The sequence below is a fragment of the Mesoplodon densirostris genome, chromosome 10 (assembly GCF_025265405.1).
Source record: "Mesoplodon densirostris isolate mMesDen1 chromosome 10, mMesDen1 primary haplotype, whole genome shotgun sequence".
Lineage (NCBI taxonomy): Eukaryota > Metazoa > Chordata > Mammalia > Artiodactyla > Ziphiidae > Mesoplodon > Mesoplodon densirostris.
Genome location: NC_082670.1, coordinates 84,017,734 through 84,034,035, shown reverse-complemented (window position 1 = coordinate 84,034,035; position 16,302 = coordinate 84,017,734). Strand labels below are relative to the sequence as shown.

At 39.3% G+C, this 16,302-nt stretch overlaps 1 protein-coding gene across 2 annotated transcripts in view; it reads right to left on the bottom strand.

Moving 5' to 3' along the window:
* ATXN7 (ataxin 7) overlaps positions 1-16,302 on the bottom strand; it is a 127,851-nt gene that overhangs the window by 94,838 nt on the left and 16,711 nt on the right. For both annotated transcript variants that reach the window (XM_060109469.1, XM_060109470.1), the window contains exon 2: positions 5,072-5,167. The gene's annotated coding sequence lies outside the window, so the exon portion shown is untranslated. The remainder of the gene's footprint in view (positions 1-5,071; positions 5,168-16,302) is intronic.

The following is a 16,302-nucleotide window of genomic DNA, read 5'->3' as shown; positions in this document are numbered from 1 at the left end:
ATCTTCACAAAACATTAGGGTTTTTCCAAATGGTTTCTGGGGGAAGTGGCAGCACAGCAGCAAGCACAGGTGGATGATTAGAAGGCTGGAATCCAACTTACCAAGTATTTCTTACAAAACAGGGCCAAATAGATAAATTGGACTTCATCAAAATCATTAAACTTTTGTGCTTCAAAGGACACCCTAAAGGAAGTGAAAAGAACCCAGAGAATGGAGAAAATTTTTTGCAAATCCAATATCTGATAAGGGACTCATATCTAGAATGTATAAAGAGCTCTGACAACAACAATAAAAGACAAAGAATCCAATTTTTGCAATGGGCAAAGGATCTCAATAGACATTTCTCCAAAGGAGGTAATACAAATGACCAACAAGCACATGAAAAGATGCTCAACATCATTTGTCATTAGAGAAATACAAATCAAAACCACAATGAGATACCACTCCACACCCACTAGGATGGCTAGTAAGGAAATAAAAACAAACAAAAACAGAAAATGACAAGTGTTGGTAAGGATGTCGAGGAATTGGAATCCTTCTACATTGTTGATGGGAATGTAAAATGGTGCAGCCCCTGTGGAAAACAGTTTGACAGTCTTTCGAAAGGTTAAACAAACAATTACAATATGATCCAGCAATTCCACTTCTAGGTATACACTCAAAGAACTGAAAGCAGGGACTCCAAGAGATACTTGTATACCAATGTTCATAATGGCATTGTTCACAAAGCCAAAAGGTGGAAGCAACCCAAGTGTCCATCAACTGAAGCATAGCTAAGTAAAATGTGGTATAGCCACACAATAGAGTATTATTCACCCATTCAAAGGAATGAAGTACTGATCCATGCTACAATATGGATGAACCTCAAAAACAAGCTAAGTAAAAGAAGCCAGAAACAAGAGGCCACGTAGTATATGATTTCATTTATGTGAAATATCCAAAATAGGCAAATTCACAGAAACAAAGCAGAGCAGTGGCTTCCAGGGTTTGGTGAGAGGGGAGGATGGAAAGTGACTGGTTAATGGAAACGATGTTTCCTTTGGGGGTGATAAAAATGTTTTAGACCTAGATAGAGGTGTTGTCTGCACAACATGGTCAATATACTAAAATTGATTAAAGTGGTAAATTTGTGGCATTTAAATTTTATCTCAATAAAGCTATTTTTTTTAAAAGCCAACATTAAAATCTGGAAAATTTCACACAAAATTCCAGATTGACTTCTCTTGAAAAATCTCTATGATCTCACACCATTGGCCACAAGGTCCCTCCTAACAACCATCAGTTGGAGCTGAAGCTGGTCCTGGAGCCCATTTCTGCTACTGCCTAACCATGGACCATAATAGGACACATTTTGTCTCTGCCTCAGTTAGCTTCTCTGTAAAAGGAGGATCAAAACAGTATCTACCTCATCAGGTTGTTACAAGGAGTGAGTGAATTAATATGCTTAGAAGAGCGCCTGGCAAATAGTTAGGGCTCATTAAGTGTTAGCTACTTTTACATTTTATGATACCTCATTTTCTTCGTAATAGAGGTAAATGGCATTTGCTTTTCAATTTTTTTGTTTGTTTTACAAATGAAAGTCTAGCATGTAATGTAGCAATCCAAAAGAAAGAAGTAGAAAGACAGCCAAGATGTAAGTTTTTTTAAAGTGACATGCAAAATACTATGCATATGTGCCTGTTTTTGTGAAAATGTAATAATGATGATGACGATAAGTCTCTTCATAGACAATAGTCTAGATAGCTCTGGACTTATGGGTACTAGAGAAGGAAGGAATGTAATTATTATGCTTTTTATTAGGGTTTATATAATGTTTAAATTTTTTCCAGTTTTACTGAAATGTAATTGACACATAAGATTGTATATGTTTACGGTATACAATGTGATGATTTGAGATACTTGAGATAGATATATAGATATGGAGATATATATATGTCTCAAAACAATTACCACGATAAGGTTAGTTGACATATCAATCACCTCACAGTTACCTAATTTTTTTAATAACAAACATTTATAATCAGGAACTATAATAAGCATATTCTTTAAAAGATGAAGAAACTCTAAATTAAATTTGTTTGCGGCTTCCATGAGATTATCATAAAATTCCACAAGGTGAGCAGCAATAGCACAGATTGATAAAGCCAGAGGCCGCTTGCTTTGCTTTGAATCCCAGAGGCTGCGATTCCCAAAGCACTAACCTCTCTTCAGTTTCCTTCTTACTTAGGGAGTACACACTGCTGTTTTACAGCTGCTAACAGAAGAGAGTCTAAACTGCTTGCCTGGCAGCCAACAACTTTCACTATCTGACTCAACATCCTTCTTTTCTAGTTTTATCATCCATCACGCCCCCTTACAAAGACTCCACTCCAGCTAAACAAGACATAAAATACACATCCTTCAAATACTTTTCCACGTGCCATCCTTTTTTTTTATTTGAGGTAAAATTCACATAACATAGAATTCACCATTTTAAAGTATACAACTTAGTGACATTTAGTACACTACAATGTGGTGCAATCATCATCACTATTTTGTGCCAGAACATTTCATCACCCCGAAAGGAAACCCTGTACCTGTTAAGCAGTCACTCCCCGTCTCCCATCCCTCCCACAGCCCCTAGAAACCACATCTGTTTTCTTTCTCAATAGATTGGCCTATTTTGGATATTTCACAATGTTGAAACCATACAGTATGTGACCTCTTGTGTCTGGCTTCTTTCAGTTAGCCAGGTTTTCGAGGTTCACCCACATTGGAGCATGTATCTGTAGTTTTTTCTACTTTATGGCTGAATAAAATTCCACTGTGTGGATATACCAGTTTGTTTATCCATTCATCAGGTGATGGACGTTTGGGTTCTTTCCACCTTTTTGCTACTGTGACTAGTTACATGCCATTATCTTTTCCCTTCCTTCAGCTTCATGTGCTAATCAAAATCAAGCTTTCACGTGAGTTTCAAGTCAACTCTGACCTTTCCCAACTTAGCCTGGCCCAAAATCCTCACCTTTTTCTGACTTCCTCTATCACTTCTATACCCAAGGTAGCAAACTGTCACCACATGGCAGAATCCCACCGACTTATTTAGGTGGACTCAAACTGTTTTCTTAAATTGCTAACTTTGAAAAAAATCAGGAAAAGTCATTAAAGTTAAGATTTCAGTTCCCTTAAAATTTTGAAAGGTCTGGGTTATTTCAATAACCACGGTTTAACTGCTTTTACCCTTGCCCTCTATATCCTATCTCAATATAGTGGCCAGAGTGGTTTTATTAAAACAGAAGTCAAATCAATGTACTTACTTATTACATTTGCTACCTACTATCTGTTTCTTCTTATTAAAAGGTAAGTGCCACAATGGCAGGGACTTTGTCCCTTTGATTTACTAATTAATGCCCAGTGCCTGGAAGAGCACAGCATATAAGTAGGCACTCCATTAATATCTGTTAAATGGATTTTGGGACTAAGATCAGCTGGCACTGAAAAGGTAAGCCCTTTGAGATTAGTCATGAATTTAACAGTTTCTCATAGTTCCACCTGGTCCATTTCATTCCTCCACATGTCTGATCCCTGCAGTCTTGAGTTGCGATACCTCTTTACCCTCCTTGTCACTGGCTTCCTGGTATCCTATTATACTTGACTTTTCATCGGAACAGTATTCAAAAAGGGTAAGTCATAATTATAGTCTGTCAAAATCACCTCCTATTCTTCTCTTTTCCTCCTCAAGGATAATCCTTCTGCACGTAGCAGAAGCTCAGTAAACAGCTATGGACTGAAGAGGTCCTTTGGCATATTTCTGTTCAATGTGTTTCCTCTCTACCTTCACCTCCCACTCCCTCATACCCCACCACTGCCAGTTGCTGACCACCATCTAGGAAAGCCCTGCTTCTTGCTTCTCTGGCACTTTCCAGACATTCCACGGTGAATGCCATCCTTGGTGATGACTTTGATGATCACTGAAAGATACCTCTACATTGCTGGCCTTTCAGCTTTGGGCTGGAAAATTTTAAGGGCCTGTTTTGAAGGTGGAGACTTCAGAGCTGCCCAGTCCTGTTCTTCTAAACATCTTAACAAAACTGCTACATCCTTCTACAAGCTCCTGTTTCTGTTTGGTCACAGTCAAAATGTTACCTTTGCAAATGCATGTTCATGTTGTCCAAAATGTTTCCATCTTTGCTACAGATGCCTAAAACCTGACTGAGGCATTGCATTTGTTGCCTAAATATGTAAGTTGATCAATTTCAGAGGCTGAAACTCCTTTGGTCTTTCCTGTTTGGATTCTGTTCAGTTTTATCCTTCAATGACTCATCTTAAACTGCATCTTAACTTGGAAGCCCCTCTCATTCCTTTCAAGAGTAGATGGGAGGAGGCATCTTTTTTTTTTTTTAAATAAAAACACCTTCAGAAATTTTTCTTCTTTTTCACATTATATGATACTTACCACCCTCCTCCCCAAATAGTAAATGAAAATAGTGAGTATGTAGTGAGGAACTCAATCAATGGTGACTGCTGTTTTTATAATGATCTGGGACTGCTCACGAGCAGAGCCGGCAGGCTGGGCAAAGGCACTGGGCCCAGAAAGTGCACCTGAAGTTCTCCGGTCTGTTTTACAATTTCCTTACGATCTCCCCTGCCCTCAGCAGCTGGGTCTACATTGCTTGGAGAGAGAAGAAAACAGGAGCTTGGGAAAGTGGAACAGGACAAAAGTGCAAGAGCACATCTTTAGACAGCTTCACAGGAAAAGGTGAATATGGATTGGGTTGCGGGGTGGGGGGGGGCGGGCAGGCGGTGTGGGTTCCTATCTCCAAAGTATTCCAAAAATTTTAATGAATCTGGGGGAGGGAAGGTTATTTAGCAGATTTTATTTTGACAAACATCTAAAAATACTGTACTCTAAAATTCACTGTCATTTCATATTAATAAGGTCATATTCAACGATCCAATGCTTAAAATTGGAGACCTTACTCAGATACCTTAAATTTAAAAAATTATCATCCTTTGGTAAAACTCAAACTCCATTATAATCAGAGGCACTGCAGCATTTACTCAGCTGTGCTATGTTGAAAGAACCAGTTACCTTTTCTTTGGAGGGCAGGCCAAAAATCCAGATCGATTTACCAGTGGATCTTCATCTGCTGTGATTGTAGAAGCTCCTCCTTAATTTTGTTCAGACCTACAAAAAAAAGGGGCAAAGCGATGAAACAATGTATAAAATTAATCAGAAATCTACAATCTCATTAGTTGCCAGATGTCCCCAAATTATATGTGTTTAAAATGTCGAAGTGTTAAAATTCGAGTCACTTTACCAATTTGACGACAAATGCAATTCAATTTTTTTTTTACAATGAACTTAATTGGCTATATTTATACAATAAACTAAGAACAAACAACTATTCAATATGTACATAGAGTCAGCCTCCTGGGGCTTAAAATCATTGTGTGTAATTTGCCACTAGTGAGTTTTCACTTAATTTTTAAAATGGCTATTCAGAAAGCCTGCTCCTATGAAACCTGTCAAAATCACAGATTTCAACCCACACATAACACACTGAGTGAGAATATTATTTGGAAAGCTCTCTCTGTCCTTTATCATTCAGCAGTTTATAAAAGCAATTCATAATAGTACAAACAGGAAACAAAAACTCAATTAAACCATCTTCCTAAAAAAACACAAAGAAATTACCCGTTCCCTTATCTGCATATTTCTGTACATATGCCTTCATACATATTTCAAGGAGAATGTGGGTACTACTCAAATTAATCTGGGGAAGAGCACTGAGTTGTGGAATTAAGGGATTGGAGATTAACAAACCAGAGTTAGAAATTAAGCTGGTTTTCAAGTTTGACATGCAGCAGGAGGGAGAAAACAGCAAATATGTACAATGACACAGCTATGGAACAGATGCTGTCCAAGTATATAAAGCACAAGGCAGGCTGATTTCATATGAAAAATTCACTAGTAATACACTTCTCTTCCTATAATCCTCACTGGCTATACACCAAGGCTTTGCTCAACTTTTATTTATTATCACGTACTCTAAGATGGCAAATATTTCTATGGTTTGAGGTGCCAATAAAGCATCTTCCAAAGTCAGTGGCTGAAATTCTATGTTTGAATTCCATGTTTGAACATTTTTTCATAATTACCTTTATTGGCTTTTAAGTTATTCCTGGATCATATCCTTCCCCTCTCCCTTTTTTAAACAGTCTGTTTTATTCACCCACAAAATGTTACTCAGCAGTGTAATCATTCAGTAAAGTAATCATTCCTACAATCTTTATAAGCCAGCTGTTTCTCTTTCTCAGATTTCTAATTGCTTCCCAGTCTTCTATCTTTTAAAAATTTTCTCTGATTTCCATTTCAGTGTTCCTTTTCTGCCTTATTTCCAATAAAAGCCACTATCTTGTTTAACATGTCTGTCCTGAGCCAAAATTCATTTCTTTGCATTCTAAACATTTTACGGCTATGCAAAATCACTCAAAGAAAGCTACAAATTCCCAGGATACAGGCAGCCAATAAAGATGTTATGTAACAGATAACCACCTCTTTGACGGTGATTCCTTCAAGGTAGGCTGGAGATGCAGATACAACAACACCGGCATCATGTGTGCTTGACCCTACTTCTCTAAGTCAAGCTAGTTTTCAGTTTTCCATCAGAACACTTCAGCTATATCTCCAAAGTATCCAAGGAAGTCATCAGAGTGCTATGAAATCTCCCCCAAGATAGTGTTTGCCATTAAAAGAATTCACCGTTTACTAGCCTGAATACCGTAAAAATGCTTTAAGAGAAACCCTATTCTTAGAGAAAAATGGTAGTGGCAGTTACTAAAAATAAACATTTAAAAATAGTAACTTTTCTACTTAGAATAGGGGTCAGAAATCTTTCTTTAGTAGGAAAAAAACAACTATCACACATTTGTATATATTCTTTCATTTTATCTTCACAATAACACTGTGCTCAAAAGAGCTGTTATTTATGATCTCCATTTTACTAGTGAGGAAACAAACTGAGAGAAGGTCGTAATTTGCTCAAGATAACCCAGAAAATAAATGGTTTGAAACTGGAACCAGAATGGAGGCCTTTGGTGCTATTTAGTTCCCTTTCCAGTATACCAAACTGCCTAAACAGCAACTTAATTTTGTTTTGCGAAGAGAAAGAAATAATTTAAAAGGAAGACTGGAGAACATTTTCTAACAACAGAAACATAAAACTTGATAGCTTTTACTCATTCACCACCTACTATGTAACAAGCATTCAACAAATACAATTTTTTAAAAGATTTTTTAAATGGCAACCCATTAGAGGTGGGAGAGGAGATGGAAACAAGAAGAAAGAAAAGACCTAATTCGAATGTTCTCCAAAGTCCTGACAGGCATAAATTTAATTTATTTACTCTTTTTTTAAATTTTTGGTTGGGGGGTGGAGGATGGAGCTTGTAAAAGATGGCTTTCTTCTAGAGTAGCTGCCTAGCCCATGGTGACCCTTTTTGTAAGCACCATATAACCCAATGCCAAGTAATGCTTGTACTATGAAACTCCAAACTCCTCTCTTGTTTTGGTGAAAGCTGGACACATGACCCAAACTGAGACATTCAACTGGTTCTCCTGAGCACTAGAAATTGGGACGAAGAGGGTCTACTCTGGTCTACGCTGCAAGCTCCCCATGTGCTCTCAGTCTCTAGGAAAAAGCCAGTCAGCAAAGACTGACACGAATGAACATGCTGCTCAGAGTACATCAGCCCCAGGAGGCCCTGAAGCCCCACAGGACAGAAAGGGAAACAGTTTCTGCCCAGGGGGTTCTAGGGCTTTCCTGTCCCACGTATAGTCTCCCAGAGGACCCAAGCACATCCTTCTGCAGGGTTTTAAGAATCCCCTGGACCTGAAGGGTAAATGGCCCCCGCTAATCAGAGCTTGAATTTTTAGGAATTGATTTCTGATAACCGCAACAAAAATAATCTTGCTCAAGACAGTAAAACTTCTGTACTGAAAAATAAATAAATAAATAAATAAAAGGGCAGATATCAGCAGAATTTGATATAAAAGAAGATCCTGTGGAATGCCCAAGGGTTCAGAAAAATCCTCTCATTAACTTTAAACAGGGAAAAGCCCACAGTTACATGGGCACTGTTGTATCAACTTTAACAAAGAAAATGACTTATTTTCCAGGAGTAACATTTCTATGTCCTTTTAAGACTCTGAGACCCTTGTTGCAATTTATGGCATAATCTGGATCACTTCTTGTTACATAATTGAGTCTATCAAAATTAAGCACTAATCATGATAGAGGAAGGAAAATACAGGCTAAACTGAGTTGGTCCTGTTTTTAAGCATAGCAGTATACACTTTCTATTTCCTAAACTTTCTTAAATTCTAGGCAAACCACGGAGCTGCAGTGTGAGAATGCACCTCAGGTGCTTGCACAGGCTGTGAAAGGGAAGAGAAAGGGCTAGAAAGGTGGGCCCAACAAGGAGGGCGACACAGGTTCTGACTTGATTCTATCTTCTAAGCTGGAGGTGAGGGAAGGCGGACTCCTCTCTCCATCTCTCTAGAGAGGTTTACCCCAGCCGGTTTATTTATTCAATGAAAACGTGTGGAGCACGTGCCCCATACCAGGTTCTGTGCCTCACGAGCCCCAGAACCAGGAGCGTATTCCTTTGAGCTGCCTAACTCCCAGGTTACACATTTTTCTCTCCACTCTTTGACTCTCACTGCAAACAAAGAACATGGGCCTAAAATGGTTCACTTTTTTGTCTGTTTGCTTGGTGATCTTAGGGGGAGAAAAAGGGAATTTGTTGCTAATATTTAAAAGTTAGAAAGATTCACTTAAAATTCCGTATTTCCACTTTCTCTTTGAAGGTCCAAAAATTTGGCCACTGAGGCCAGCTTTCCCACATGGGGATAACTGGCTGATGCCGCGTCGTGGGCTACCTCTTGTCAGTGGGCATGTACTTCCCAAAGTACGCAGCTTGGCCACATCACTTATTTTCCTTCCAGGCCTGTCTCCTGTAGACAGCCAAGCTTGTGACACTGAGCCTTTGTCATTTTCCTAAGTCTCTTCTCCCAAATGAAAAACCACAAACCAAAATTTTTAAAACAGGTTACATTGTCAACTGTAGGCATATTCTCCAAAAATGTGATTTGACAGTGTCCCTAGTTTATTCACTCTCTTCCCGCCCAAGTTCCACCTTGCTTTCACCCTAACTGGTTTTCTCCCTGGCAAAGCAAATTTAATAATGAAACTCTATAAAGTTGGCCCTCCTATCCACAGGTTCCATATCTGTGGATTCAACCATCACTCATCTGGTGGGGCACTATGTTTACAGTCTGTAGTTGGTTGAAACCGTGGATGCAGAACCCATGGATACCATGGGACTGGAGGGTCCACAGTGCAGTACTGGAATAAGTCTCCCACAGATACTGTCAAGTTTTTGCACCTACTGCTCTAAGGGTCACTCCACTGAACACCAAAAAAGAGTTTGAAAACATAACCAGTAAAGAGGGAGCTGAAGCCAGTTACTAGGAAGAACTCCAGAACCTCTGGCCTAGGTTTCAGGGATACGTTTTAGTACCTGCAGTCGGTCATGGGCTTTCCTGACCCTCCGTGAAACTCCTCACGCGAAGTCTTAACATTTTTTTTAAATTTAGTTATTAATTTGTTTTTATTTTTGGCTGTATTGGGTCTCCGTTGCTGCTCATGGGCCTTCTCTAGTTGAGGCAAGCAGGGGCCACTCCCCGCTGCGGTACGCGGGCTTCTCATTGTCTTGGCCTCCCTTGTTGCAGAGCACAGGCTCTAGAGCGCAGGCTCAGTTGCTCCGTGGCATGTGGGATCCTCCCAGGCCAGGGCTCGAACCCGTGTCCCCCGCATTGGCAGGCGGACTCCCAACCACTGCGCCACCAGGGAAGCCCAGTCTTAACATTTTAAAAGGAGCCTCCAGGGCTTCCCTGGTGGCACAGTGGTTAAGAATCTGCCTGCCCATGCAGGGGACATGGATTGGATCCCTGGTCCGGGAAGATCCCACATGCTGCGAAGCAACTAAGCCTGTGCACCAAAACTACTGAGCCTGCACTCTAGAGCCCATGAGCCACAACTACTGAGCCCGTGCACCACAACTACTGAAGCACATGCGCCTAGAGCCCGTACTCTCCAACAAGAGAAGCCACCGCAACAAAGAGTAGCCCCTGCTCACCGCAACTAGAGAAAGCCCGCACGCAGCAACGAAGACTCAAAGCAGCCAAAAATAAATAAATTAAATAAAATAAATTAAAAGAAAAAAAAGGAGGCTCCATTTTCTGACAACTTCTACATATCCACACACATTCAGCCCCTCTTCTCTCCAAAGGGTTCAACATAGCCATCCCTCCCTCCCTTTGCCATTTAAGTCTCACGGCTCTCCCATCTCAAGCCCTAACTCTCCCAGATTTCACTGAGATTAACTGGGCTCTCTATCCTTTTAGCTCAGGGGTCAGCAGGCCATTTTTCCATTAGTTGTGACTACAGTACACTCTTTCACCAGTAGCCTTAAGAGAGAACCAAAAATATAATAAAATTCCCAGTAGTTCTCTAATTTGCCTGCACAAAATCCTTGGGCAAGGCAGTGGGTTTACAAGTCGATTTACAGAAGCACACAAAAACAATAACAATAGTAGCAGCTGACATGTACTAAGCACTTACTATGTGCCCAGTACTATTAACACATAGTAAACCCTTTACACATATCATCTCACTTAATCGTCCCAGGTCTATGATGTCAGAACTTTTACTCCACTCCTTTAAAAGAGAGAAAACTGAGGCTTGCGAGGAGAGGCCGATTAGGGGCAGACCTGAGGCAGCTGCACACTCGAGCTGAGCTTGTACCGTTCCTTCCACTGCCGCCCCACGGCAATTCCTACCTCTACTCCTCCACACCTGCTCTTCTCACCACCTTGACTTCCTTCCTTCCTACCTTCCAAGAAACTCACCCTTCTTAAGTCGGTTTCTTAGAAGCAGGGTCTGCAACGTTTCAACCTTGTATCCCCAGGGCTGTTAATAAATGTTTGCTGAACAGAATTAAGTTAAAGGAACCACAGGCTCTGACAGCTACCCATCCACTCAAGTTAACATGGGCCTGGGTGGGATGTTCTTGCCTTGCTAAGAACTTGCAGTTAGGCCTGAGCAAAAAGTAGCTGTTCTGACATTTACCCTCACTCTTCCCTGATAAACTCACAGAGAGAGCTCAACACTGAGAAAGTTCTGGGAAGAAGGGAGGAGAGGTAAATCACGGCCCAATACTACTGTTGTCCTCGTCATAGAACAATAAAAAGTCTGTGGAGTTGAATGGGAGGATGCCAGCCTTGGGGGACAGAGAGGGTTTCTCCCCCAATATTCTGCCAGGGGAACACTAATCTCCTATTACTGAACCGGGGTTTTGGAATTCTAAAATTCATATAAACATACTCAGTCAAGTCATTCTTTGCTACTCTAAGCAGTCCTTTAGGAAAGATGACAAATAAATGAACAGCTAGCAAGTATTTAGCTCTGGGGCCATACATATTAACATTATCAGTAATAATAACTCTTACTGAATGTTTACTCTGGGCCAGACCCTGTGCTAAGCACTTTGTATGCCCAGTCTTGTTTAAACTTCACCACATCCCTATGAAGAATATTTATAAGTGAGGAAATGGAGGTCTATAGTAGCTAGATGGCATGCCCAAGGTCATTACCAAATGGCTTACAGTAAAGGCAGTGGCTAGTGGGACAAATGTGTAATTTGTATTAACAATGTTTGCAGGCTTTTTAAGTTCTTCATCCTTCCTCTTGAAATAATGCCACCTAAAGGCAGGCTGAGTAACCTATTACAAATCTCACTTTCTTCTCTAAAAGATCCAGGAAAAATCCCTCCTCTTCTATTAAGCCTTTCTAATTATTATTTGTATAGACTGCCAGTGCTCACCTATATCCACATTCTCCTCTTCCTGAGCACACAATTAGACTAAATTTCCCAGTATTTGTTCTAGTAAGGTGCAACCATATGACTGAGTCCTAAAACATGAACAGAAATGTTTGGGGCCACTTCTAGGTTTAGCCCAGACAAACCTCCTTGTCTTGATCCTCAATCTCTCATACCCTCTACTGGTCAAATGGAGAAGGCTCCAAGCACCTAGAGGTGAGCAAAGTCACAAAATTTCACCCTTGAATGACTGGGTGAAGCAAGAGCCTCCTTGCCAACTCACACTGAGCTGTGACTTGAGTGACACGTAAACATGTATTGTGTTAAGCTACTGAGGTTTTGGGTAGTGACAGCAGTCAACCTACACTAACACAGTATTATTGTTGTTACTCTATCATCATAATTTTCATTATCAATGGCACAGCTATAATTGATTGAAAGTGTACTAATAGGAAATACATACCTATATTATTCATTTCTCATTATGAGGTAGGTATTATCTGCATGCTACAGGTGACAAAAATCAAGGGTAAGAGAGCAATAATCATTTCCTCCTCTGAATATTTATAGCATTTACAATCTGAAAGATTTACTTAGTAATTAATTATGACTTGCCTTATTATACACATTGCATTCATAGGTTAAGTAGTGTTCACTCCCGTAGTTAGTTGCTTTTTCTTGTACCTATAAATTATTTTCCTCATCTGGATAGAAAGCTGCTAAAAGGAGGGGTAGATCTTATATCTTTAAATTCTGTATCACTTCACACATTGTATAAATACACAAGTTAATTAATTGATATATATTCTTTAAATTATCTCTATATAATGTGTGTATGTGCGTATATATCTATATAGATATAGATAGATAGTGTTTTGGGCCACAGGCCTCTTAAGTATACCTGACCAAGAAAAATGGCTTATTTGCTATGAAGAGTTACTTAGTATGCTGTTTATTTCAGGCCCATCACTTAATGAGTATCATTAATGCAATTTTTCAATACTATAATTACATGCGTAAATGTACATACACAGTACAGTGGCTGGCATACATTCAATGATAGATAAATGATTGTTTCCCTTCTCCTCCATACCAATAGCTACTTTAAGTAGGGTCAAATGCTACTTGAAGAAAAAAAAAAGAAAAATGTTGTCAGTAAATAGAGGCTGATTTTCATTACAAAGAATAGTTTCCTGTCTGGGAGGAAGACTGTCTAAAATGTCAGGAGCTAGAGTTAACTGGAGATCAAACACCAGTTACAAGAGTATCCCATTTGTAAAAATCTGTGCAGGAACAGGAACTCTGGGCAAGCCGAGGAGCAGGGCTCACTCCTTCACCTTCACCACCAGTGAACTCAGAATGGTGCCTTGGGACCCACCTTCTATTTGCTCAATTACAATTCTGTAGGTCTGGCCACATGGGATTCCCTAGAGCCATGGTATCATTATTTGTGGCCAAACACTAAGGCACCCTCCTACAGCTTGCAGAGTATTTTTAATATTTTGTTCAAAAACAACACACCGGATTCTGAGGAAGATTTGTTCCTTTGGAGGCTGTTTGTTCGCAGCCTTCATTTACACACAGGACTCCATTTCCAAAGAATCTCATTAACATGATGAAGATACTGGCTTTCTTATGGTGATACTTCACAATAACCACATATAGCAATTCTGTGACACGATCTTTACATTAGCTAATTAATGTAAATATTTCAATTGTTGTTCATTTAAATATCCTGTTCCAAAAGTCTCTCTTCTTTAAAGAGTTCTTTCAGGATGAAATGGAACACGAATGTGGGTCAGTTACTTTATTTGGTACAATTAAAGTATATATTTGGACTTCTTACTCCTGCTCAGTAATCAATTGTAATATTTACTGTGTTGATGAAATTGGCTTCTCCCGGGGTAATTTTCCCTTTAACTTGTCCGTATCATCCTTAACGGCACGCAATAAGGTTAATGCTATGATCAGCTATTACGTCGGCACATACAACTTTTGCTGCTGTTCAAATATAGCAACACAAAGTACACAACACCCAAGCTAGAAAAATACAGGTTTGAAAATTAGTGAATCAAACTCTGGATGATAACTTCTTTTAAAAATAATTATTCCTTAAAAATGTTTAACATAAATATTCTTTTTAAAATAAAATTATTTTTAAAATACTCAGTGAAAAAAGCCAATCTCAAAAGATCACATTTATGTAACATTCCCAAAACGACAAAATTATAGAGCTGGAGAACAGATTAGTGGTTGCCAGGAGTTAGAGACTGTGAGGGTAACAGGAGTGACTGTACCTCGGAAGAGGCAGCACAGGGGAGATTTTTGCAGTGATGGAATAGTTCTGCACCTTGATTACTGTAGTGGTTACATGCATTGACAGATGAGATAAACTAACAGAACTATACCCATACCTTATATACCAATGTCAATTTCCTGGATTTGCTACTGGGCTATAGTTAGGTAAGATGTAATCAATGGGAGAAACTAGGTGAAGAGTAACCAGGACCTCTCTGTACTATCGTCACAATTTCCTGTGAATCTTGAATTATTTCAAAATTAAAAGTTAAAGAAACAGCTAAATGTTGGATTATAAATATATTTCACAGAATAATTTATTCATCCTATAAGATTATAAATAATACCCAAGCCTATGCAAATATATTTTATCATCTGATTTTCCATTTTGTATACAAATGAACTACCAATTATCTTGACAGAGGCAAGGAGAGAGTGAAAATGGAGTAGGTTTTAGAACTGGTTTTGCTGTCAGGATGCATACTGTTCAGGACAATGTAACATGGACCACTTTGGCAGCCAACATCTGGATGTCTTACAAAGGGCAGGTAGTATACAATATGTAAAAAATAAGAGCATGTATTTAAAGACTTATTTTAAAATCTGTAAGATTCTGCCATTAGAAAAATAGAGAGCCATGAAATAGTATACTTTAAATATAACAACCTATTTGTGGTATCAAGATCCCATTGAGCATATGATTATATGCAATTTGCAAAATGCATCATTAGACTTATGTGGTTATCAAATATGAGATTTATTTTCTTATGTACACATGGCAATCATTTCTACAATTCAAACATCTCTCTGGCTAAATTAATATAAATTGCTGCAATGTGCCAATAATAAATGAGACAGAAAGAATTCCAGAAGCCAGTGTAATTAAAGCCAGTGTAAGTTATTTTCACTAGGGCTTTAGACAGAGATCTTTTTATCACTGACTAAAATGTAACATTCAGGGACTACATCAAAAACATGACTCCCCGATTCCCTATATCTCACACCTAAGCTGGCTCAACACTGGTTCATCATGACTCGGAATCTAAAGAGAGGCTGGCAGCACTTCATAAATACCTTCCTGTTCGCTCCTTTCTACAGTGATGCAATTTGACCTACATTTCCAGTGCCCATTGAAACTTCGTAGGAGGGGGAAGAGGAGAGTTTTTCATTTCTCCTACCCTCTGATTAACTAGGACAGCAAATGCCACTCAAGGGACTGCTACTGGGCAGAAGCAAAGGGGGAAGAAAGTCATGCCAGTAGGAAATTCCACAAGAGAACATTTAGAAATACTGCATTCTCTGATTCTGCAAACAAACTGTCATGGCTTTACAAGACAACAGCAAGGAAATTGCCCCACTTTACACCATAATCATCCTAGACCACCATGGGCTCTTTTATTTACTTCAGGCTCCCAGCATGATGAAAATTAAACTTGAACTATAGATTAATCTTTGCCACAGTCTTTTTTTAAAAATAAACTTTTAATTTTAGAATGATGTTTAAGTTTACAGAGAAGCTGTAAAGATTAAACAGAGTCCCTACACACCCCACCCCGTTTCCCCTATGGTTCTCCTCTTAGTGTGCCATGTGTCATAACTAATGAACCAATACTGACACATGACTATTAACTGAAGTCCATAGTTTATTCAGATTTCCTTAGTTCTTGCCTAATGTCCTTTTTGCACTCCAGGATCCCATCCACATCACATTACATTTAGTTGTCATGTCTCCCTTCTCCTCCTCTACAACATGTCAGTTTCTCAGACTTTCCTTTTTTGATAACCTTGACAACAGTTTTGAGGAGTACTGGTGAGGTATTTTGTAGAAAGTGTTGAATTGTTTGTCCACTGTTTTTCTCAGGATTATAATGAGATTCTTGGATTGGGGGAGGAAGACCACAGAGCTCAAGTACCACCCTTGTTATGTCATGTCAAGTGTACATTTGTCACTGTTGTTGTTAACTTGATCAACTGGCTGAAGTAGTGTCTGTCAGGTTTCTCCCCTGTAAAGGTTCTCCCTCCTCTTTCCATAGTGTACTCTGGGGAAGGAAGTCACTGTGCAAGGCCCACATTTAAGGG